Consider the following 24,919-nt stretch of genomic DNA (forward strand, 5'->3'; position numbering starts at 1 on the left):
TCCCAGGACACCACTTACCTCTCCTCCAGCAGACACCACACAAAAACTCCTCCCCCTCACAGCAATATCCCACAGGTCTTTCATCAGTCCTCTGCACTGGTCACATGATCATGACATCATCAAAGGTCCTTCAGACTTCTGCTATTCCTTGGCTTCCTGCACTGGTCACATGGTTGATGACATCACCAAAGGTCCTTCTCCATTTCGTACATTCTCTTTTCACAGGTAGCTATTAGGGATGAGCGAATCGACTGGATGAAACATACGAAGTCAATTCACATAAAACTTCGTTCTAATACTGTACGGAGTAGAGCTCCGTACAGTATTACAATGTATTGGCTCCAATGAGCCGAAGTTATTGCTTCGCACAATAACTTCATAAATAAATTTGTACTGTAAAAACCCATTTCCCGAACTCGGGTTCGGTTCCAAGGTACCACTTGGAACCGAACCCTGTTCTAATACTGTACTGCTCTGTACAGTATTAGAACGAAGTTTTATGCAAATCGACTTCGGATGTCTCATCCGAAGTCGATTCGCCCCCATCCCTAGTAGCTATACAACTGTAATTAGTGGGCGGGGCCTATCCTCCACTGTGGGCCCCCTTCCCCCAGGGGCCCCATAGCAGCTGCATGGTCTGCCTCTATTGGAGGTATGCCACTGACTACAACTACCATCATTGTTTCTGCCTATACAATGCTGTTTGGAGAGAACTGTGATACATACTTTGGCACTGTGCCTTTTACTGTATATGTACTACTACTCCCATTTTTGATTTAGTAAAGAAACACTTTATCGCAATCTGTGGATATGATTATTGATTCTACCATTCATCCACCAGCCGTCTGCCTTTGCCCTCCTGCCTTACACCCTGTCAGACTGTTCACCATCAAGGGCAACCCAACTACCACCAGGCAGGAGTCCCAATACCAACGTTTGCCCGTAGGGAAGAAAGGGTTCTCCTAGGGAGCGACAGAGATAAGACTGCCACCATGAACTGTGAGTACTACCACCACCATGAGTGCCACTACCACTCTCATACTCTCTGCCTTGTGCCTCCCCTGTGGCCCGCTGCATATCTTGTATTATACTCCAGAGCTGCACTCACTATTCTGCTGGTGCAGTCACTGAACAGTACAGGATAATTAATGTAATGTATGTACACAGTGACTGGAGTATAATACAGGATGTAACTCATGATCAGTACAGGATAAGTAATGTATGTACACAGTGACTGCACCAGCAGAATAGTGAGTGCAGCTCTGGGGTATAATACAGGATGTAACTGAGGATCAGTACAGGATAAGTAATGTATGTACACAGTGACTGCACCAGCAGAATAGTGAGTGCAGCTCTGGGGTATAATACAGGATGTAACTGAGGATCAGTACAGGATAAGTAATGTAATGTATGTACACAGTGACTGCACCAGCAGAATAGTGAGTGCAGCTCTGGAGTATAATACAGGATGTAACTCAGGATCAGTACAGGATAAGTGATGTAATGTACACAGTGACTGCACCAGCAGAATAGTGAGTGCAGCTCTGGAGTATAATACAGGATGTAACTCAGGATCAGTACAGGATAAGTAATGTATGTACACAGTGACTCCACCAGCAGAATATTGAGTGCAGCTCTGGAGGATAATACAGGATGTAACTCAGGATCAGTACAGGATAAGTAATGTATGTACACAGTGACTGCACCAGCAGAATAGTGAGTTCAGCTCTGGAGTATAATACAGGATGTAACTCAGGATCAGTACAGGATAAGTAATGTAATGTATGTACACAGTGACTGCACCAGAAGAATAGTGAGTGCAGCTCTGGAGTATAATACAGGATGTAACTCAGGAACAGTACAGGATAAGTCATGTATGTACACAGTGACTGCACCAGCAGAATAGTGAGTACAGCTCTGGAGTATAATACAGGATGTAACTCAGGATCAGTACAGGATAAGTAATGTAATGTATGTACACAGTGACTGCACCAGCAGAATAGTGAGTGCAGCTCTGGAGTATAATACAGGATGTAACTCAGGATCAGTACAGGATAAGTAATGTAATGTATGTACACAGTGACTCCACCAGCAGAATAGTGAGTGCAGCTCTGGAGTATAATACAGGATGTAACTCAGGATCAGTACAGGATATGTAATGTATGTACACAGTGACTGCACCAGCAGAATAGTGAGTGCAGCTCTGGAGTATAATACAAGATAAGTGATGTAATGTACACAGTGACTTCCCTTTTTGTGGACATACGCTTAAACATCAGCACAGGGGGATCACAGGCGTCTGATTTTAACCAAAGCCTGTGATCAAAATGTGTTTCTTCCCCTTTAACTCATTATACTAATTGTACCTCTACATTTTCCATTTCTGTCATAGATCTCCTTATATCTATTGATCTGCCGTTCGCCGTGCAGATAGGAAAATGAGATAATGCATTTTCCGTGCTTCAAAGACTCATTTTATTAACGTGATGTAAGAGAATTATAATCAGCTCATCATTCAGAGCGCTGAGCACTTGGCTATTACCGCTAATGAGACCTAATACCGTTAATTGTCCTCCTCTCCAGGACGGCTCCTGCATGAGGACCACGGGGCCAAAACTTAACAAAGGGTACAGGATGACATGTTCTATATCCAGAATCTCATCCCGCAATCGTCTGCGTTGCACAACCTTCTTTCAAATAATGTTCTCAGTGGTTGCTATGGTTACAGCAAATCAGCTCCTACCAGGATGGGGTCAAGGTTAACCGGTCACCCCAGCAAGCTCCCACTGACCTATGGGTACAATATGTATCCAGTAAATGACCTCAACCAAGTGCTAGTAACAGAGCAAGGAAAAATAGGCCCCGCCCACTGGACTCTTCTCATTTCTTAGGAGTCCGAGCAGTGGAGAAGGGCTGGGGAGGGATCTAGGTATTTTAAAGCCCCATGATGGCCACTTTTAGGGGGCAAGAGTGCTATGTAATTAAGATACATCGGCCTGTCAGATGGTTCCTCTAATATAGGATCAAATCGGAGATCATGAGTAAAACAACCATCTTTAAAGACCCCTTTAAATCTCTTAAAGGGATACTCATGTTTTTAAAGAAGTTGTCTATTTCACCCAACTAAAGGAGGGAGCCATATATACTGTAGAGGGCCATAGACGACCGCATGTAAGGATCTGCAAAAATATGGGCCAAAAACCACACCCTGCTGTTGCCCAAATTTCTCCATTTTGGGCGTGCCGTAGGGGGTACTACACAATCACACATGACCTATGCCCCCTGTAAGGGTCCATGCCTCATTTTATAGACTCTAATCTAGCCTTAGACATCAGAGTAAATAAAAAAAATTAAAAATAAAAAATGTTAAAATTTTTTTGCATAAAGGTCCTAAAGAACGACATAAAAAGCATTATAAAAATCCAGATATCCAACGGATCCTTTCCATCCGAGGCACAGATTTAGTCCTCATCCCGGGTTATGAAATGCGCGAGTCATGCATGAGGTCAGCGGTCTGACATCACAGGGCTGACAAATGGCCGCATTATTCACACCCAGCCACTTTCAATAATTCATCATCCGGTCTGCTGGGAACCAATTACTTCACATTTCCAGCTTGTAATGTTCCTTCCCAGCTGAGAGCGTGTCCGCAACCCCCCTCCCGCCGGCTCATGTGAGGCCATTAAGCACGGCCTGGTACCTGCTATCTATAGTCGGATGACATCATCGCTCCGCTGTCTGCGGCTCATACAGGCTCTTAACATTGCCGCTATGGAAAGGTCACAAAGCACTCGCTAAATATGGCCGATCCTCATTCCTGATTGACATCAAAAACAAAAATGACCTCAGCTCAGGTACCGCAACGTTAAAAAATATAACGGGTTTGCCTCCCAATGCCTGGAAGTGGGGAAGGGGGTTACCATCTGAATTAAAGGGGCTTTTCTGACCATCACATTGACAACCTATTGACAGGATATGACCTCAACGTGGGGTTACGACCAGTGTCCAGTGTGAGCGTTCAGTAGCTTTTTTCCTGTTTTGAAATAAAGTCGTAGGAGGGCGCTTGGATGTACCCATTCTAGGTATCGCTTGGGTCCCAGTGGTGGGAGTCACAAGACATACTATTATCATACTCGCCAGATCTCCAGGAAAAAAGGGGAGACCTCCTCTTCCGGGTAAGTCTTCCAGCACCTAATTGTGTGTGTCGCTGGGATTTAGTCCTAGACACGCACTGACGGGACAGGGCAGCAGCAGTTAAGGGGTGGGGCCTACAGCAAAAGGGGTCATGACCTGTGAAGGGGTGGGGTTTATTGTAAAAGAGGCGTGGTATGTGAAAGGGGGCAGGGCTACCTCCTGAAACAAATTCTGGGGGTGCACGACATCTATCCTCCCGGATCGCTAATCTGAAATGTTGGCAAGTATGACTATTACTGTTCTGACAATTAAAGGGGGTATCACCCTCATTACTTTATATTGGAGTAGGGGGGGTCCTACAAGCAGAACCCCCTCTCCGAAATCAGCTTGTCCAAAGAATGTCCGTACTGAACACCCCCTTTATTGTCCATAACACACAGGCAACTAATGAGGGAGCATGGCGGCATAAACAATGCCATTTGTAACAAAGCAATGGGGAAAAAAGGGGCAACACCGCTGCGTTTTATCATCACCGCTTTCCACGGAATATCATGTTTCCATTATGTTCTCACTTTTTGCCCCGGTAACACCAAAACCTGGGGTCATTGCTGAAGGAGCAGGAGGTTTTGTGATGCTGGTTGTCTCTCGCACTACCCATGATGTGGGAACTTTTACAGTGCGCCGTCCTGCAATTTTAATCTATTTCAATTGGCTGAAGAATGCTGTAAAGTAAGGCAGTGTGGTGTGTTGGTAAGAACCCAGCAGAGGAATGGAGCAGCAACACATATGGCCCACAGGAACTGTGCACGAAGAGGTTCAAGCTTGACAGTTGCACTTTTTAAGGCACAGTTCTTGACGGTTTCACTATTTCCTTTCTCTACAGGATTGACACTACCTTGGAGCACTTTTGCTTGCATGAGGCTTTGTTCTGTCTAGGGCGTGATTTATGTCTATCTCCGTATTCCGTCCCTTCTATTCTATTCCTAGACTGTTGCCCTTGTTTCCTATATACCCCAGGAGTAACATACAACCCTCGCAGATACTTATATTATTATTATTAATTATTCTTATTATTTATTATTAAAGTGCCATTCATTCCATAGCGCTGTACATATGATGAGCGGTGCACATACATAATACAGACAATTGCACTAAGCATGAACAAGACAAGTTACAGACTGGTACAGAAGGAGAGAGGGCCCGGCCCGCGAGGGCTTACAATCTACATAGTAAGGGAGAAGGACACAGTAGGTGCAGGGGTCAAGTCCTGGGAAAAAAAGTGTGGGAACTCACCCAAGATCCACTGCAAACCCCCCCCCCCCCCCAAAAAAAAATAATAATATATATTTCGCTGAAAATTCAGTGCAACATTTATTGTAAAGTGCCAGTTTACACAAACAACTGCAAAATTAACATGAAATAAACAAATATATATAGGGACCCGCACCTATCTGACAATGGGGGCATATCCTAGCGATATGCCCCCATTGTCTTAGATGGGAAAACCCCTTTAAAATACAATACATGTGAATGGGCTTTTGAAAGCTACGTGTAGCGGGGGAAAAAAAAAAGCACAGAAAATCTAGCATGCTGTAATTTGTGTCGCTGCGGACTGAGCCTAATGTACACATTGTGATCAAAACAAAACAAAAACTCCTCTTATATATAATTTTCTTACAGTTCTGAAGACTCAGGGGTGCTGGCTTGGCCTCAGGGGTGCTGACAGGCTTGGCCTCAGGGGTGCTGACAGGCTTGGCCTCAGGGGTGCTGGCAGGCTTGGCCGAGCAGAAGGAGTGTGGGACTGTGAGGCCTTTTTTCTCCAAGCTGCTCCGGATCAGTGCTCTGGGCAGCTGGGCTCAGGGCTGGAAGTGGGCACCGCAAAATAAGAAATTTTTTTTTTTCATTACACCTCAGGTCAGACCACCAATCAGACCCCCAATGTTAATAAGACCCCAATAAGACCTCAGATCAGAAGCCAATATGAATGACCCCCAATCAGACTTCAGATAAGAGCCCCATGCCTCATAGCAGCCCCCAGTGCCTCTCCATCAGCCCCCCAGTGCCTCTCCATCAGCCCCCCAGTGCCTCTACATTAGCCCCTAGTGCCTCTACATTAGCCCCCAGTGCCTCATATCAGCCCCCCAGTGCCTCTCATCAGCCCCCCAGTACCTCTCATCATCCCCCAGTACCTCTCATCATCCCCCAGTACCTCTCATCAGCCCCCCAGTACCTCTCATCAGCCCCCCAGTACCTCTCATCAGCACCCCAGTGCCTCTATATCAGCCCCCAGCAGATCTCATCTGCCCCCAGTGCCTCTATATTAGCCCCCAGTGCCTCTCATCAGTCCCCAATACCTCTCATCAGCCCCCCAGTGCCTCTATATCAGCCCCCAGCAGATCTCATCAGCCCCCAGTGCCTCTATATTAGCCCCCAGTGCCTCTCATCAGTCCCCAGTACCTCTCATCAGCCCCCAGTGCCTCTATATCAGCCCCCCAGCAGATCTCATCAGCCCCCAGTGCCTCTATATCAGTCCCCAGCAGATCTCATCAGCCCCAGTGCCTCTAATCTGCCCCTAGTGCCTCTAATCAGCCCCCAGTGCCTCTAATCAGCCCCCAGTGCCTCTAATCAGCCCCCAGTGCCTCTAATCAGCCCCCATTGCCTCTAGTCTGCCCCTAGTGTCTCTAATCAGCCCCCAGTGCTTTTAATCTGCCCCTAGTGCCTCTAATGAGCCCCCAGTCTATATCCATTATCCGCCCAGTGCCTCTTACCAGCCCCCAGGGCCCCATTCACCAGCCCCGAGTGCCCCCTCCACGTGCCTCCAGTCAGTGCCTCTCCATTCAGCCTATAGTATAAAATATGAAAGAAAAAAAAAACACTTACACTTACCTCTCCTGCTCCTGGACGCAGACGCTCTTCTTCTACTGCTGTAGGCTGCGCACGGAGTGACGTCACAGAGCGACTCACTCGGCTCCTGTGCGCAGCCCTCACAGCCGACAGCCGAGGACCAGGAAGGCGGCGGTGAGTACAAAGCCTTCACCGCTTCCTCCTGGTCCTTTTGCCCTGAAAGGGAACGGCGTTCCTGCCATGAAAAAAGTGCAGGAACGCCGTTCCCACGTGTTCCCCCTCGACTCGACCCCTGGGTAGGTGTATAAAAATAGTTTACTGATAACATAGAGATGACAAAGCAATGGACATTATACATAAAGATACAGATAACACAATACATAGAGGACAGCCGCCTCCGTTCCTGCCCTCCCTGGCACTGCCACACACCGCCGTCTCCGTCCCGCCCTCCCTGGCACTGCCACACACCGCCGCCTCTGTTCCCGCCCTCCCTGGCACTGCCACACACCGCCACCTCCGTTCCCACCCTCCCTGGCACTGCCACACACCGCCACCTCCGTTCCCGCCCTCCCTGGCACTGCCACACACCGCCGCCTCCGTTCCCACCCTCCCTGGCACCGCCACACACCGCCGCCTCCGTTCCCGCCCTCCCTGGCACTGCCACACACCGCCGCCTCCGTTCCCACCCTCCCTGGCACCGCCACAAACCGCCGCCTCCGTTCCCGCCCTCCCTGGCACTGCCACACACCGCCACCTCCGTTCCCGCCCTCCCTGGCACTGCCACACACCGCCGCCTCCGTTCCCACCCTCCCTGGCACCGCCACACACCGCCGCCTCCGTTCCCGCCCTCCCTGGCACTGCCACACACCGCCACCTCCGTTCCCGCCCTCCCTGGCACTGCCACACACCGCCGCCTCCGTTCCCGCCCTCCCTATCTTCCTCCATCTCTTGGTCAAGAGAATGTTGTTCAACTTTTTTTACAATGTGCCCTTCCTGCCTTTGATATGCTAACAAGGGACACAGTGACCAAATGGCTACTGGCCATACTGATATCACTGAATGGGTGAATACCACTGGATATCAATATACACTATATCCAATCATTAGGCATATTTGTGTGGTCATCAGGCTGAGGTTGTGGCCATATTTTCCTGTAACACTGCTGTACACTGCATGTGTTGGCATGGGAAGCATGGTGGCTCAGTGGTTAGCACTGGTGCATTGCAGTGCTGGGGTCCTAGGCAGTGATGGTCAGTTCGCAGTGTTCGCCAGCGAACACATGCGGGCTGCCATCTTTAGTAAGGTAGACTTACCCGCCTGGCGATGCACAGGTAAGCCCTTACCTGTGCCTGCGCCGGTCTGAAATCAAATGCAGTCACCGCGAGCAGGCAGTTTCGAGAACAGCCGCCGGGGGCCTTCATCGGGCTGTTCTCGGAACTGCCTGCTCCCGGTGACTGCATTTGATTTCAGACCGGCTCCCGGCACAGGTAAGGGCTTACCTGTGCATCGCCAGGCGGGTGAGTCTACCGTACTAAAGATGGCAGCCCGCATGTGTTCGCTGGCGAACACTGCAAACTGACCATCACTGATCCTAGGTTCAAATCCGACCAAGAACAACATCTGCATGGAGTTTGTATGTTCTCCCAGTGTTTGTGTGGGTTTTCTCTAGTTTGCTCCCACACTCCAAAGACATACTGATAGGGACCTTCGACAGTGAGCCCCACTGGGGACAGTGTGATGCTAATGTCTGTAAAGCGCTGCGGAATATGTCAGCGCTATAGAAGTGCATTCATTTAATTATAGACTAGTATTTGCACAGCAGTGTAATGTCTACATGTGTCCACTAGATGGCAGCAGATTACAGAAGCAGGATGAGCCATTTCCTTTACTAAAAGGGTTCTCCGATCCCACAATCATGACGCATCAATGTAATATACCTATAAGGGTTCAGCTACACCGCGTCTTGGTCTTATCTCAGCTGTCACGCCCAAGGATCGCTAGTAGAGAGTCAAGTTCGGCATACAAGGTTCGAGTTATCTAAGAATTCCGTTATGGATTCCGCTTCCATGGACCATAAGTTATGGTCGGTGGTAGCTGAATCCATAATGGAATCCTTAGATAACCCGAACCTTGTACCCAGAATTTGACTACACAAGTTGGCTCATCCCTAATCGCTAGCATAAAATGGGGTCGCAACAAGACTCGCCCGTGTGCCACGACTGCAACTCCAGAATCACAAAAAATTCAACACTGCTGTTTTTTTGCCATTCTGGGGTCGTGGTAAGCGTGCAGGTTGTGCTGCAACCCCTTTGTATGGTAGCACCCCTACACTACGATCTTTGTCGCGCCACCAAGATCGCCTTGTAGCCGAACCCTTAATGTGTGGTGGGCAAAAGCTGGGGTCCCTTCTAATCCTCCAAACCGGGGGTGGGGTGGGTGGGTTTGCAGGCCCTAGTTCTTGATTCGGGAACTTCAATGCATTATTTAACGGGGTCTCCTTACATTATGTAATGTGCTCTACCTATTATGGCAGGCCGTGTTCTCCTGGTACAGGCTACGCATCCAGCCTCCATTTTTGGCTGGAGTTACATAATGTTTGGAACAGATCTGTTATGGGATCACAGTGCCCCCCCCCCTCCTCGTCTGGTGCCCCCTGCAGGCTGAAGTGAGAGCGACACCCCCATCCCACCTGTCACTACATCTACCAGGTGTGGCGCACACAATCTGCACTTTATTAAATGATGTCACTGCAGGGATCAGACCTTTCAGACCGTGTTAATCTGATGACCCCCCCCCCCAACCAAAAAAAAAAATAATAATAATAAAAAATAAAAAAAAGCAGAAATGACGGCTGCGGCACATTTCATACGTGCTCCTTTTTTGACCATCCTCATGAGTAAGCCGTAGCGCAAAAGTGACAGCCATAGCATCCTAAAAAGTGACAGCCATAGTATCCTAAAAAGTGACAGCCACAGTATCCTAAAAAGTGACAGCCACAGTATCCTAAAAAGGTGACAGCCATAGCATCCTAAAACGAGACAGCCACAGCATTCTAAAAAGTGACAGCCATAGTATCCTAAAAAGTGACAGCCACAGTATCCTAAAAAGGTGACAGCCATAGCATCCTAAAACGAGACAGCCACAGCATTCTAAAAAGTGACAGCCATAGCATCCTAAAAAGTGACAGCCACAGCATCCTAAAAAGGTGACAGCCATAGTATCCTAAAACGAGACAGCCACAGCATTCTAAAAAGTGACAGCCATAGTATCCTAAAAAGTGACAGCCATAGCATCCTAAAAAGTGACAGCCACAGCATCCTAAAAAGGTGACAGCCATAGTATCCTAAAACGAGACAGCCACAGTATCCTAAAAAAAAAATAGCCAGCCACAGTATCCCTAAAAGTGACAGCCATAGTATTCTAAAACGAGATAGCCACAGCATTCTAAAAAGTGACAGCCATAGCATCCTAAAAAGTGACAGCCATAGCATCCTAAAAAGTGACAGCCATAGCATCCTAAAAAGTGACAGCCATAGCATCCTAAAAAGTGACAGCCATAGCATCCTAAAAAGTGACAGCCATAGCATCCTAAAAAGTGACAGCCATAGCATCCTAAAAAGTGACAGCCATAGCATCCTAAAAAGTGACAGCCACAGTATCCCTAAAAGTGACAGCCACAGTATCCCTAAAAGTGACAGCCATAGTATCCTAAAACGAGATAGCCACAGCATTCTAAAAAGTGACAGCCATAGCATCCTAAAAAAATTACAATTCTGGCACCCTAACTTACTACCATACCCTAAGAAAGAGACAGCCACAGCACAGTCAAAGAAAACACTAGCCCGCAACACCCTAAAAGGAGACAGCCAGAGCACCTGAAAAAGTGACAGCTCCAGTGCCCCAAATTGTGCCATGCACAGCACTCTGAAAACAAGTGACCTACATCTCGGTATCAATGACCAAAGCTTAGGCGGCAGGCAGGACACACAGGGCAGATTTTGCTGCAGTGTATCCGCCGCAGAATCTGCATGTGTTATATTAGATTTCCAGGGACTTTGCTCCAGATTTCACCCCATGAGCTACAAAGAATTATATCCGAGCTGCAAAATCTGGAGCGTAAATCCATCTGTTGTGCGTTTCATGTCCGGATTGGAGGTCGATTTCCGCTGCAGATTTTTTTTTTTACGCCGCACCTGGATGAGAAAACGTAAAAATCCCCTCCACTATCCGGGAATGTAATGGACTACATATACTCCACCCCAAATCTGTACGGACACTCCGCAGCGTATCCACCGCGTGTGATACTGCGTTATTGTATCTAAACGTATGTGATACTGCTTCATTGTATCTAAACGTATCATGTGTGATACTGCTTCATTGTATCTAAACTTATCATGTGTGATACTGTTCATTGTATCTAAACTTATCATGTGTGATACTGCTGCACTGTACCTAAACCTATTGTGTGTGCTGCTGTTTCAGTCTGTCCAGGTCTAGCATGTGTACAGTGTTATATTGTGTATCTAAGCCTATCCTATGTTGTACAGTCTGATCAAACACTACATTCCCCATCATTGTGGCTTTCCTGCTGGCACTTGCAGTTCTCTTACAGACCACTGTGCCCATGCTTGCAGTAAGCTGGCTGCAGTACAAGGTTCTGCCACCAGGGGGCGCTGCTGGCCTGGACAGGGCGCCTGGCTCCCCCTTCCATTCCTTGCAGCCTCCTCCGGAAGCCTTTTGTACAGGAGCTAGAAGGAGCAGGGCTTTCCAGACTGCAGCCTGGCACTACCCCTCACCTGTGAGCCTGGCACTGCCAGCTGCCTCCACTCCTCTGCAACCAGTGCCTGGTGGACCCTACATGGCCTGGGGTTGTCTGCAGCCCGAGACACCTAGAAGAGAGGCTCTCCGGGGGGCTGGGAGGTGAGTGCTGATTTTGGGGAGGGCTGGGTTCTAGTCCTGCTCTGTGTGCACCATTCTCCAGCCCTGCTGCCTATCCCCGGGGGCAGGCTGCACCCCCAGCTCAGATTATCCGTGTCTGGTCAGTGATGTCATGCTGGGTGCCCAGATATACGCCGGCGCAGAGTGACAGAGTCACAGCCAGGGATGATGGGCATTGTAGTCCCAAAACAGCCAGAAGTTACCGGGGCTGAGTCTCCATCGCCCCTGTTGCTGTTTGATGTTGCCCCGCTGTGCCTCCTAATTTGGGGTCCCCCTTTAGTCCCTGTTGATTCATAATATTGGGGTCACAGGGTAAGGGCAGGCAGATAGTTGGGGTCCAAACACCTTAAAGAACGAAAAAAATCAGGTTGTTACAGTATTCTGCCTCCATGGAAGCTGAGATATGCGATGCTGTTTGTCATGTTTATACCCTAGGGGGCCACCAGTATATTTTCTTCCCCCCCTTTTTAGTTTTTTTTTGGCTTCTTCACACTGCAAGAAAAAAAAACTGGTGACGTCCTCGTCTCTGGTACATGGTCCTTACAAACAGCTCCCCGTATCTCAGCTTCCGTCGGTGTGACGTGTCTGGATATTTATTTTTTTTTTTTTTTTTTTTAGCTCTCACCACAAAATTTGGGCAAAACTGACATAAACCCTCATATCCAGGCACGTCACACTGACTGAAGCTGAGATACGGGGAGCTGTTTGTAAGGACCATGTACCAGAGACGAGGACGTCACCAGGAGTTTTATTTTTTCCAATGTGAAGAAGCCCCCCCCCCCCCCCCCCCCCCCCCCCAAAAAAAAAGGAGGGGAAGAAAATATACTGGTGGCCCCCTAGGGTATATATGTGACAAACAGCATCCCATATCTCAGCTTCCTGGGACAGAGAAGAGAATGCGAGGTTCACTACCTGATTATTTTTTTTTTTGCTTAGACCCCAAATATCAACCTGCCCTCACCCTGTGACCCTAATATAATGTATACATACGGGAGTTGCCTTACAAACAGCTCCCCGTATCTCATCTTCCATCAGTGTGACGTATCCAGATATGAGGGTTAATGTCAGTTTTGCCCAAATTTAGTAGTTAGGACTAAAAATTTTATACATGTTATATATTTTATAGAAGCGTCCTACATATAAAGGGCAAAGGTCGCATATATTGGGATAAGGGACCGGCAGGAAATTCGGTGACGTTAACAGATTTGTGACCTGAATTTAGGGCGACCCCTGGGAACAAAACGCCGGTGGTGGCAGGTGTGAGCGGAGCAGGGGGAGGGGACTATACCTGTGACTGGTATACGGATATATATTACTGCGCGGTGCAGAGGTGTCGGGGGAGCGCAGCTAATGACCTAATTTGCTGCGCCCGCCAGGGACGGCTTTTACCTTTGGGAGCGTTGCCTACGGTGTGTATATTTGTGGCTGCCATTCCATCCGGCTGCTCTATATGGAATTACAGGAAGATGTGTGGGATGGAAGTATTCACGGCGGCGGGAAGCTCTCACCGCTAAAAACTCACATATATATATATAAAGTTTAAAGGGGACTCCCGTAAATAAATAAAAATTCCCAATGTTAAAAGTCTTGGAGTCGTTTAGGGCAATCCTGATGTATGGTGGCGCTTCCGCCAAGGGGAAGTATATGGCGGCTTGGTATTTACATATGTATATTATAATGGCGCTGTTATAAAGGGGGGGGGGGCTGGTCGCCCAGTTGGAGTCATGCTCACTTCCTAAAACCAGAGCCGATCGATAAATCAAATCATGGTTTCTGACCAATGTAAATGATTGCTTTCATATTTTTCGAGCTCTTCGCGGTGAACCCTATACTTGATATTTTTCGCTATATCAACGGTTTACCCGAGGAAGAATGGGGGATAATCAGGTTAAAAATTGCCCATCTTATGACTGGTCTATAGGCCCCTCCTCCTGGTCTAGGCCGCTCCCCTTACTGAAGCCCCTCCCCTCAGTCTATGTGCTATTCTGGCGGTTTCTTCATCTCTTCATAAACTAACATCGTGCAGAGCTTGTGCTTATATGCGGGAGCCTATCTGAGAAAGCACAGTTGCGGTATAAAGCATGGGGAGAAGCAGAGCAGTAGCCTGAGCCTCTGATATGTCAGGACGTTGATTTTAGTTTGCCTAAGACTAACAGAGGCCGACGCGATAAACAATCAGTGGATGGGATTTCTGATCTTAGAGGAAAACTAATGGATCATGGGTACATACCAGTGGAGGGCCACTTGACAACCAATCAGATGCTTTCCCTCATACTCTTTTGACCCGGAAAATGAGTGCTGCAATCTAGTCTTGGTTGGCGCGGACAGTGTCTCTAGTCTTCATTTCTATGGACTGAATTTTTAGTCTTGGTTGCTATGGAGAGTATAGCCTGCCTTGGTTGCTATAGATACTATTGACATTCTAGGTTGCTATGGGCAGTGTCTCTAGTCTTGGTTGTTTAGTTACTATGAACAATATTGCCAGCCTTGGTTGCTATGGTGGGCAGTATCTCCAGTCTTGGTTGCTATGGATGGCATCTCTAGCCATGGTTGCTACTTGCTATGAACAGTGTCTGTAGTCTTGGTTGCTATGGTTTATCTCCAGTCGCGGTTGCTACGGACAGTGTCTGTAGTCTTGGTTGCTATCGTGGACAGTATTGCCAGTGTTGGTTGTTATGAACGGTATCTCCAGTCTTGTTTCCTATGGTTTATCTCCAGTCTTGGTTGCTATGGATGGTATCTCCAGTTGCGGTTGCTATGGACAGTGTCTGTAGTCTTGTTTGCTATGGTGGACAGTATTGCCAGTGTTGGTTGTTATTTACAGTATCTCCAGTCTTGGTTGCTATGGACAGTGTCTGTAGTCTTGGTTGCTATGGTGGCCAGTATTGCCAGTGTTGGTTGTTATGGACAGTATCTCCAGTCTTGGTTGCTATGGTGGACAGTATTGCCAGTGTTGGTTGTTATGGACAGTATCTCCAGTCTTGGTTGCTATGGACAGTGTCTGTAGTCTTGGTTGCTATGGTGGACAGTATTGCCAGTGTTGGTTGTTATGGATAGTATCTCCAGTCTTGGTTGCTATGGACAGTGCCTGTAGTCTTGGTTGCTTTCATGTACAGTATTGCCAGTGTTGGTTGTTATGGACGGTATCTCCAGTTTTAGTTGCTATGGTTTATCTCCAGTTTTGGTTGCTATGGACGGTATCTCCAGTTGTGGTTGCTATGGACAGTGTCTGTAGTCTTGATTGCTATGTTGGACAGTATTGCCAGTGTTGCTTGTTATGGACGGTATCTCCATTCTTGGTTGCTATGGACGGTATCTCCAGTCTTGGTTGCTATGGTGGACAGTATCTCCATTCTTGGTTGCTATGGACTGTATCTCCAGTCTTGGTTGCTATGGACAGTATCTGGGTGGTATACCTGGCGTCTCTCTCCAGATCAGTCAAGGTCCTGGGGAGGAATATTATTTACCTCCTGTTGGCCACTTCAAATAAGGGGTCATGGACCCCCTTCTCTTCCGAGGTGAGGGTCCAAGGGATGAGGCCCGCACCTATCAGGCGTTTGCGGCCTATCCCTCAGGGGCAGGATGCATCTGTTACCCCTGCACTCCTTACACTGAGATAAGCGAGGTGTGTCTGGCAGCCGCTTATCTCCATCCTGAAAAATAAGGCAGGACAAAGGATAGATGCGTGTGAAGCATGGATTTATTTTTTAACCAGTTACTCCCCGGGCGGGTGTTGTATGGTCAGCGGGTTACCGTCCAGTCGCTCTCAGCTGTTTCATGTGAGCAGCTGTCGGTTGTGCGCCTCGCTCTTAGCCTCCTTCTCCCCCCAGAGAGAGAGGAGTGAGGAGGCTTTGATAAAAGAACTAGACGGCTTTTATTATTCCCTTGAGGCGAGCAAAGGAAATCTATACTGGAATCTCTCAGTAACACTAAGCGGACTTTTTTATCCTTGGCGGTTTTAATTGAGAGGGCTGAGTGCCTCAGCGCGGATGGAAATATCTGGAATGAAAAACATATATATATATTCTTAACCCCTACTTGGCTGGCGCCCCACAATTTGCAATCACTCCAGAATCCGTCAAATTCTCAGACAGCCTAATTGTTTGGGGATTAGATCAGTGGAACATGAGGCATTAGCAGGCAGCAGTCTGGGGAGGCCAAATGGCCTGGTCTGTAACCTCCTGAGAGGGGACGGCTCGGTCAGCAGCGCACAGTTGTTTTGCGGTTTGCAGTCTGGAGCTTTGCACATTGCAGTAAAAAAAAAAATGACATAAGTCTGTACAGAGGGAACTGGAAGGAGGTATAATATTAGAAACAGCTCCGAGTAGCGTCTGAAAAATATTTTTGGGATTGCATGTTCTTCTGTGGAGGGGGGTGTACTATAGTGTCCAATTTCTTCTTAAAAGGCAATTACAGTCATTATTGATATTGATGTGGAGCATAAATTATTCATGAGATACATGGTATGGACATTATTAAACTACTATTGTACTGCCCCTATGTACAAGAATATAACTGCTATAATACTGCTCCTATATACAAGAACATAACTACTATAATACTGCTCCTATATACAAGAACATAACTACTATAATACTGCCTCCTATGTACAAGAATATAACTACTATAATACTGCTCCTATGTACAGGAATATAACTACTATAATACTGCCTCCTATGTACAAGAATATAACTACTATAATACTGCTCCTATGTACAAGAATATAACTACTATAATACTGCTCCTATGTACAAGAATATAACTACTATAATACTGCTCCTATATACAAGAACATAACTACTATAATACTGCCTCCTATGTACAAGAATATAACTACTATAATACTGCCTCCTATGTACAAGAATATAACTGCTATAATACTGCTCCTATGTACAAGAATATAACTACTATAATACTGCTCCTTTATACAAGAACATAACTACTATAATACTGCTCCTATGTACAAGGATATAACTACTATAATACTGCTCCTATGTACAAGAATATAACTACTATAATACCGCCTCCTATGTACAAGAATATAACTACTATAATACTGCTCCTATGTACAAGAATATAACTACTATAATACCGCCTCCTATGTACAAGAATATAACTACTATAATACTGCTTCTAAGTACAAGAATATAACTACTATAATACTGCCTCCTATGAACAAGAATATAACTACTATAATACTGCTCCTATGAACAAGAATATAACTACTATAATACTGCCTCTTATGTACAAGAATATAACTACAGTACTATAATACTGCTCCTATGTACAAGAATGTAACTACTATAATACTGCCTCCTATGTACAAGAATATAACTACTATAATACTGCTCCTATGTACAAGAATATAACTACTATAATACTGCCTCCTATGTACAAGAATATAACTACTATAATACTGCCTCCTATGTACAAGAATATAACTACTATAATACTGCCCCCTATGTACAAGAATATAAGTACTATAATACTGCTCCTATGTACAAGAATATAACTACTATAATACTGCATCCTATGTACAAGAATATAACTACTATAATACTGCATCCTATGTACAAGAATATAACTACTATAATACTGCTCCTATGTACAAGAATATAACTACTATAATACTGCCCCCTATGTACAAGAATATAAGTACTATAATACTGCTCCTATGTACAAGAATATAACTACTATAATACTGCATCCTATGTACAAGAATATAACTACTATAATACTGCATCCTATGTACAAGAATATAACTACTATAATACTGCTCCTATGTACAAGAATATAACTACTATAATACTGCTCCTATGTACAAGAATATAACTACTATAATACTGCCTCCTATGTACAAGAATATAACTACTATAATACTGCCTCCTATGTACAAGATTATAACTACTATAATACTGCTCCTATGTACAAGAATATAACTACTATAATACTGCTCCTATGTACAAGAATATAACTACTATAATACTGCTCCTATGTACAAGAATATAACTACTATAATACTGCCTCCTATGTACAAGAATATAACTACTATAATACTGCTCCTATGTACAAGAATATAACTACTATAATACTGCACCTATGTACAAGAATATAACTACTATAATACTGCTCCTATGTACAAGAATATAACTACTATAATACTGCCCCCTATGTACAAGAATATAAGTACTATAATACTGCTCCTATGTACAAGAATATAACTACTATAATACTGCATCCTATGTACAAGAATATAACTACTATAATACTGCCTCCTATGTACAAGAATATAACTACTATAATACTGCCTCCTATGTACAAGAATATAACTACTATAATACTGCTCCTATGTACAAGAATATAACTACTATAATACTGCCCCCTATGTACAAGAATATAAGTACTATAATACTGCTCCTATGTACAAGAATATAACTACTATAATACTGCTCCCTATGTACAAGAATATAACTACTATAATACTCCTCCTATGTACAAGAATATAACTACTATAATACTGCATCCTATGTACAAGAATATAACTACTATAATACTGCCTCCTATGTACAATAATATAACTACTATAATACTGCCTCCTATGTACAAGAATATAACTACTATAATACTGCTCCTATGTACAAGAATATAACTACTATAATACTGCCTCCTATGTATAAGAATATAACTACTATAATACTGCCTCCTATGTACAAGAATATAACTACTATAATACTGCCTTCTATGTACAAGAATATAACTACTATAATACTGCCTCCTATGTACCACAATGTAAATGATTGGCGTCTCTCATTGACCCTGTAAGGTGCTAGTTGGTTGCACTTGCCCACATTGCCGTGCACATAGCAGTAAGATATGATATAGTATATGGCGCTTTGTCTTTTACGAGTCCTGTTGTTTGAGAATAGAATCAGCAGTGCAATTTAGCTTTTTCACATTGGCTCGGGATGGAAGTGGATCTGGAGGGGTTAAATTTCTAGCATGCTCGCGGTAATCAGAGGCAGGCACAGTAGGGCTGCGGCTTAAAATCATGTCCTCGGGAGTTCCTGGGCAGAGAAATCCATGGATCTCACCACAAAACCCATCTCTCAGGCGGATGTAACCGCACACCGAGAGATTCACCTGGATTAACCCGTGTCTGATTGGGGGGGGTTCTGGATAAAGCAGGGGGTCTCCTGTTAGCTCTGCCCGCTCCATAAAGTCTTGCCGTGGCTCTGATAGCGGGATTTTTATGATACAGCAGTGCAGACTTGTTATTGCGGCAGTGGAGTACAGAGGGGGCTTCATAGCAAACCCAAAATGTGGCCCCCTGCTGGTCTGCCTCACGCTTTCACGTCAACATCCCAGGCCCATGGCTTATTGCCCGAGCATTCCCTTCTCACCTCCTAAAGCAGATATGGGGCGGTATTACCCTCTGGATCCCCCCCTCACTTGTTCGGAAGTATTACTGTAGAGGTGGAGCCCTATGCAGGTTCAAATGACCCATAGGAAAGGGGGGATGGCACCAGTCTCAGGGGGGGCACCCCTCTTGTCATGGGCACCGGCTGCATGGGTGACCGCTCCTTGTAGGTGAATTTGCTCTTTACTCTTGGGACTGAATGGACAATTAAAGGTTCCACAACGTGAGGGCCCTTAGTAAAACACCACAGGGGCCAGAATGCACATAAATCTACAAGAGGCGGATAAATGTTCTCCTGCGCACGTCCCGCCTGTCTGTAGGACCGCTGAAGCGCGTTGCCGTCAGTCACTTTTAGATGACATTTGCTGGAATGATTGATAACAGAAAGCAATAGTTCACACTCTGCTGCATCAGGGCGACGCTTACAGGAGATATTATAGACTGTGCGATTCCTGTCATCTGGAACCTGGTGATCCGGAACGCCAGGAGAAACTGCCGAGGGCAATAATCGTCACATCATCGGGCGTTATGTGAGGCCGAGATATCGCCTCCTGTATCATGGCCACTTACCCCTGATATTAATCTAGTGCAATGGTGGCGAACCTATGGCACGGGTGCTAGAGGCGGCACTCAGAGCCCTCTCTGTGGGCACCCTCGCCCTGGAAAAAGTCTATGGTGTACCAATATGCCTTTTCCTGCCCTTCATCAGCGCAGGGCGCACTATGGACGGCGCAGGCAGCGCTAGAGGATATACTAGATTAGACTGTAGTATTCAGGTTAAATTGCTATATTGGAACTTTGTGATAAATAAGTGGGTTTTGGGTTGCAGTTTGGGCACTCGGCCTGTAAAAGGTTAGCAATCGCTGATCTAGTGGATGTGAATACATTTATGGGGTCTGGTCTGGGGTCTGATATTAATACTAAGGTATATTCTGGGTTCTGATGTTAATACTAAGGTCTAGTCTTGAGTCTGATATTAATACTGAGGTCTGGTCTGGGGTCTAATATTAATATAGAGGTCTGGTCTGAGGTCTGATATTAATACTGAGGTCTGGTCTGGAGTATGATATTAATACTGAGGTCTGGTCTGTAGTCTGATATTAATACTGAGGTCTGGCCTGGAGTATGATATTAATGCTGAGGTCTGGTCTGGAGTCTGATATTAATACTGAGATCTGGTCTGGAGTCTGATATTAATACTGAGATCTGGTCTGGAGTCTGATATTAATATTGAGGTTTGGTTGGGGTGTTATATTAAAATAAATGTCTGGTCTGAGGTCTAATATTAATATAGAGGTCTGGGATCTGATATTAATACTGAGGTCTGGTCTGTAGTCTGATATTAATACTGAGGTCTGGCATAGAGTCTGATATTAATACTGAGGTCTGGTCTGGAGTCTGATATTAATGCTGAGGTCTGGTCTGGAGTCTGATATTAATACTGAGATCTGGTCTGGAGTCTGATATTAATACTGAGATCTGGTCTGGAGTCTGATATTAATATTGAGGTCTGGCTGGGGTGTTATATTAAAATAAATGTCTGGTCTGAGGTCTAATATTAATATAGAGGTCTGGGATCTGATATTAATACTGAGGTCTGGTCTGTAGTCTGATATTAATACTGAGGTCTGGCATAGAGTCTGATATTAATACTGAGGTCTGGTCTGGAGTCTGATATTAATGCTGAGGTCTGGTCTGGAGTCTGATATTAATACTGAGATCTGGTCTGGAGTCTGATATTAATACTGAGATCTGGTCTGGAGTCTGATATTAATATTGAGGTCTGGCTGGGGTGTAATATTAAAATAAATGTCTGGTCTGAGGTCTAATATTAATATAGAGGTCTGGGATCTGATATTAATACTGAGGTCTGGTCTGGAGTCTGATATTAATATTGAGGTCTGGTCTGGAGTCTGATATTAATATTGAGGTCTGGTCTGGAGTCTGATATTAATATTGAGGTCTGGTCTGGAGTCTGATATTAATATTGATGTCTGGTCTGGGATTTGATATTAATACTGAGGTCTGGTCTGCGGTCTGATATTAATACCAAGGTCTGGTCTTGGGTCTGAAATTAATATAGGGAGTCTGAATATATTTAGAGGGTCCAAAGGCGGACTGGGAACTTAAAGTGGTCCTGGAAAAAACCTAAAAGTGGTCCCATGTTGTAGGTGGATCCAAATGACAGAAGGTAGGGCAACAAGTAGGTGGGGTCAGCAATACCATAGTGCAAAATCCCATCCCATCAGAACCTTATCCACATTGAAGCACAATATATTGCCCCAAAAGCCGTCCCTCTGTGGTGGCCATCAATAGATGCCATTTGCTGGCCTCCTCCTCTCTAACTAAGGTATGGAGCAGGGGGCTTAAGAGGTGAGATGAGGGCCACAGCAGTTGAATTCAGAAGGATATTTGTGGTCGCTGGACAAGTATATGAGTACTTGATTTTCACAGAGAGGAACACTTGAGCGGCCCCCTGGGCATCGGCCCACTAGGAAATTGTAGGCGTCTGGTCTGGGGTCTGAATATATTTAGTGGTCTGGGGTCTGAATATATTTAGTGGTCTGGGGGCTGAATATATTTAGGGGTCTGGTCTGGGGTCTGAATACATTTAGGGGTCTGGTCTGGGGTCTGAATACATTTAGGGGTCTGGTCTGGGGTCTGAATATATTTAGGGGTCTGGTCTGGGGGCTGAATATATTTAGGGGTCTGGTCTGGGGGCTGAATATATTTAGTGGTCTGGTCTGGGGTGTCATATTAATATAGAGGTCTGATATTAATATAGAGGTCAGGGGTTTGATATTAATATAGGGGTCTGAATAGCCATGCCACTCCCACAGAAGGCCATTCCCATTCTGCCCGGCTTCCCCAGATTGACGTCTCTGTAATTGACCGAGTTTTTTGTTATAATAGGGTTCATGCCCTTTAAGGTTATTTTGAAGCCTAGTCGCGGGCACCAGGCCGCGTTCCATTATGTCGCCAGACTGCAGAGGACGCGGAGGAGCTTCTGAATCATTTGACAGAGTTCAGCGCATCTCAGCGGGGAGATGATGGTATGAGCAGGACATTCTGCTGCAGAGCTAAACGCTCGCCTCCTACAAAGCAGCTTTGTCTCGCTCGCCGCCTTCTCATCTGTGATCCAGGGCTGATAACGCTGCGCCGCCGACAGATTTTTCCGTTGCCAGGCAGATGTGCCGTCACCGTCCTTGGGGCTGGTACCCGCAGCCCGGCGTCCATGTGGAGGTCTCAGAGCGGCGTCTGCAGCTGCTGCCTTAAGTCTCTTTCCCTTTTGTGAGTAGGATGCAGGCGCGGCGGTGTCACCGTGCGCTGCCAGCTAACAGAGTACACCAAAGCCTGCCAACTCTATCGCTTGTAGCGCGCAGTACATGGTGTCACCGCCACGTCGCCGTCGTATCTCCAGCTGCCTATATATAAAACAAAAGACAGAAATTATCAGCAATATTCCGACGCCATATAAAACTGTATTTCTGGCTTCATTCCTATAATCCGGCGCCTGATCCAGAAATTCTGCTAATCCAGGCCTAGTCTCATGTAGATTGGATCAGAACCTGCAGGAAAGGATGGGAACATCAACCTCGTAACTGAGATGACACGGTCCATACTCACCGACGTTGGTAAATTCGGGGACACAAACCCACCTGGGAGCACCCACTTCTGGGTGTAGCTTCCCTAACCCACACCCATTTTTAGCCCAGGACTGCTTGAATTTGCCAAGATTGTCTCTAAAAAATGAGTGACAGTCCAAGAAAGTTCAGGAGTTTTGGCAAGTATCCAGGGAGTAATTGTTAGGCCGTGCTTGAAATTTTAAATCATTTGTCATGATCATGCCGGATTATTGGAATGTTTCTCTAAAAGCTGCGGGACACAGGTTTCAACTGTCAGGACTCCATGTAATTAGGCCCTGGAGAACCTGCAACATATTGATGTTACCCATTGCGACTAATCAAATTGCAGATTTCATATGGAGGCTAGAAAACCAGCCCAGAAAACCTAGTAGGTATATACAGCCCTCGCTAAGGGGAGCTCAGGAACTTACTGCATGCAGAATATTACAGCCACCACTAGGGGTGAGTTTAGGAGATTACTGCACACAGATATATACAGCCACTACTAGGAGGAGCTCAGGATCTTACTGCATACAGATATATACAGCCACCACTAGGGGGGAGCTCAGGAACTTACTGCATGCAGATATATACAGCCACCACTAGGAAGGAGCTCAGGATCTTACTGCATATAGATATATAGAGCCACCACTAAGGGGAGCTCAGGAACTTACTGCATACAGATATATACAGCCACCACAAGGAGGAACTCAGGATCTTACTGCATACAGATATATACAGCCACCACTAGGGGGAGCTCAGGAGCTTACTGCATACAGATATATACAGCCACCACTAAGGGGAGCTCAGGAACTTACTGCATGCAGATATATACAGCCACCACTAGGGGGGAGCTCAGGAGCTGACTGCATACAGATATATACAGCCACCACTAGGGGAGCTCAGGAACTTACTGCATGCAGATATATACAGCCACCACTAGGGGGAGCTCAGGAGCTTACTGCATATAGATATATAGAGCCACCACAAGGAGGAGCTCAGGAGCTTACTGCATACAGATATATACAGCTACCACTAGAGGGAGCTCAGGAACTTACTGCATGCAGAATATTACAGCCACCACTAGGGGGAGCTCAGGATCTTACTGCATACAGATATATACAGCCACCACTAGGGGGAGCTCAGGAGCTTACTGCATATAGATATATAGAGCCACCACTAGGGGGAGCTCAGGAGCTTACTGCATATAGATATATACAGCTACCAACAGGGGGGAGCTCAGGAGCTGACTGCATACAGATATATACAGCCACCACTAGGGGGGAGCTCAGGAGCTTACTGCATATAGATATATAGAGCCACCACAAGGAGGAACTCAGGATCTTACTGCATACAGATATATACAGCCACCACTAGGGGGGAGCTCAGGAACTGACTGCATACAGATATATACAGCCACCACTAGGGGGGAGCTCAGGAGATTACTGCATATAGATATATAGAGCCACCACAAGGAGGAACTCAGGATCTTACTGCATACAGATATATACAGCCACCACTAGGGGGAGCTCAGGAGCTTACTGCATATAGATATATACAGCTACCACTAGAGGGAGCTCACAATCTTACTGCATGCAGATTTATAAAGCCACCAGTAGGGAGAGCTCAGGATCTTATTGCATTTAGATATATACAGCCACCACTAAGGAGAGCTAGAGCGCACCGGAAATTACTGCATGTAGATATATACAGCCTCCACTAGGGGGAGCTCAGGAGATTACTTAAAAAAGTTATATACAGCCACTACTAGGGAGAGCTAGGGAGCGCAGGATCTTACTGCATGTAGATATATACAGCCACCACTAGGAAGTGCTAGGGAGCGCAGGATCCTACTGCATGTAGATATATACAGCTTCCACTAGGGGGAGCTCAGGAGATTACTGTAAAAAGATATATGCAGCCACCACTAGGAGGAGCTCATGAGATTACTGCATGCAGA

The 24,919-nt window shown here is 45.9% G+C and overlaps 1 protein-coding gene across 2 annotated transcripts in view; it reads left to right on the top strand.

The window, feature by feature from the left end:
- The first annotated feature begins 11,732 nt into the window (after positions 1–11,732).
- The window catches only part of RAI1 (retinoic acid induced 1), a 118,045-nt gene continuing 104,858 nt past the window's right edge, over positions 11,733–24,919 (top strand). For both annotated transcript variants that reach the window (XM_040440998.1, XM_040440999.1), the window contains exon 1: positions 11,733–11,898. The gene's annotated coding sequence lies outside the window, so the exon portion shown is untranslated. The remainder of the gene's footprint in view (positions 11,899–24,919) is intronic.

Source organism: Bufo bufo, chromosome 7 (assembly GCF_905171765.1).
Source record: "Bufo bufo chromosome 7, aBufBuf1.1, whole genome shotgun sequence".
In the NCBI taxonomy this organism is placed as follows: domain Eukaryota; kingdom Metazoa; phylum Chordata; class Amphibia; order Anura; family Bufonidae; genus Bufo; species Bufo bufo.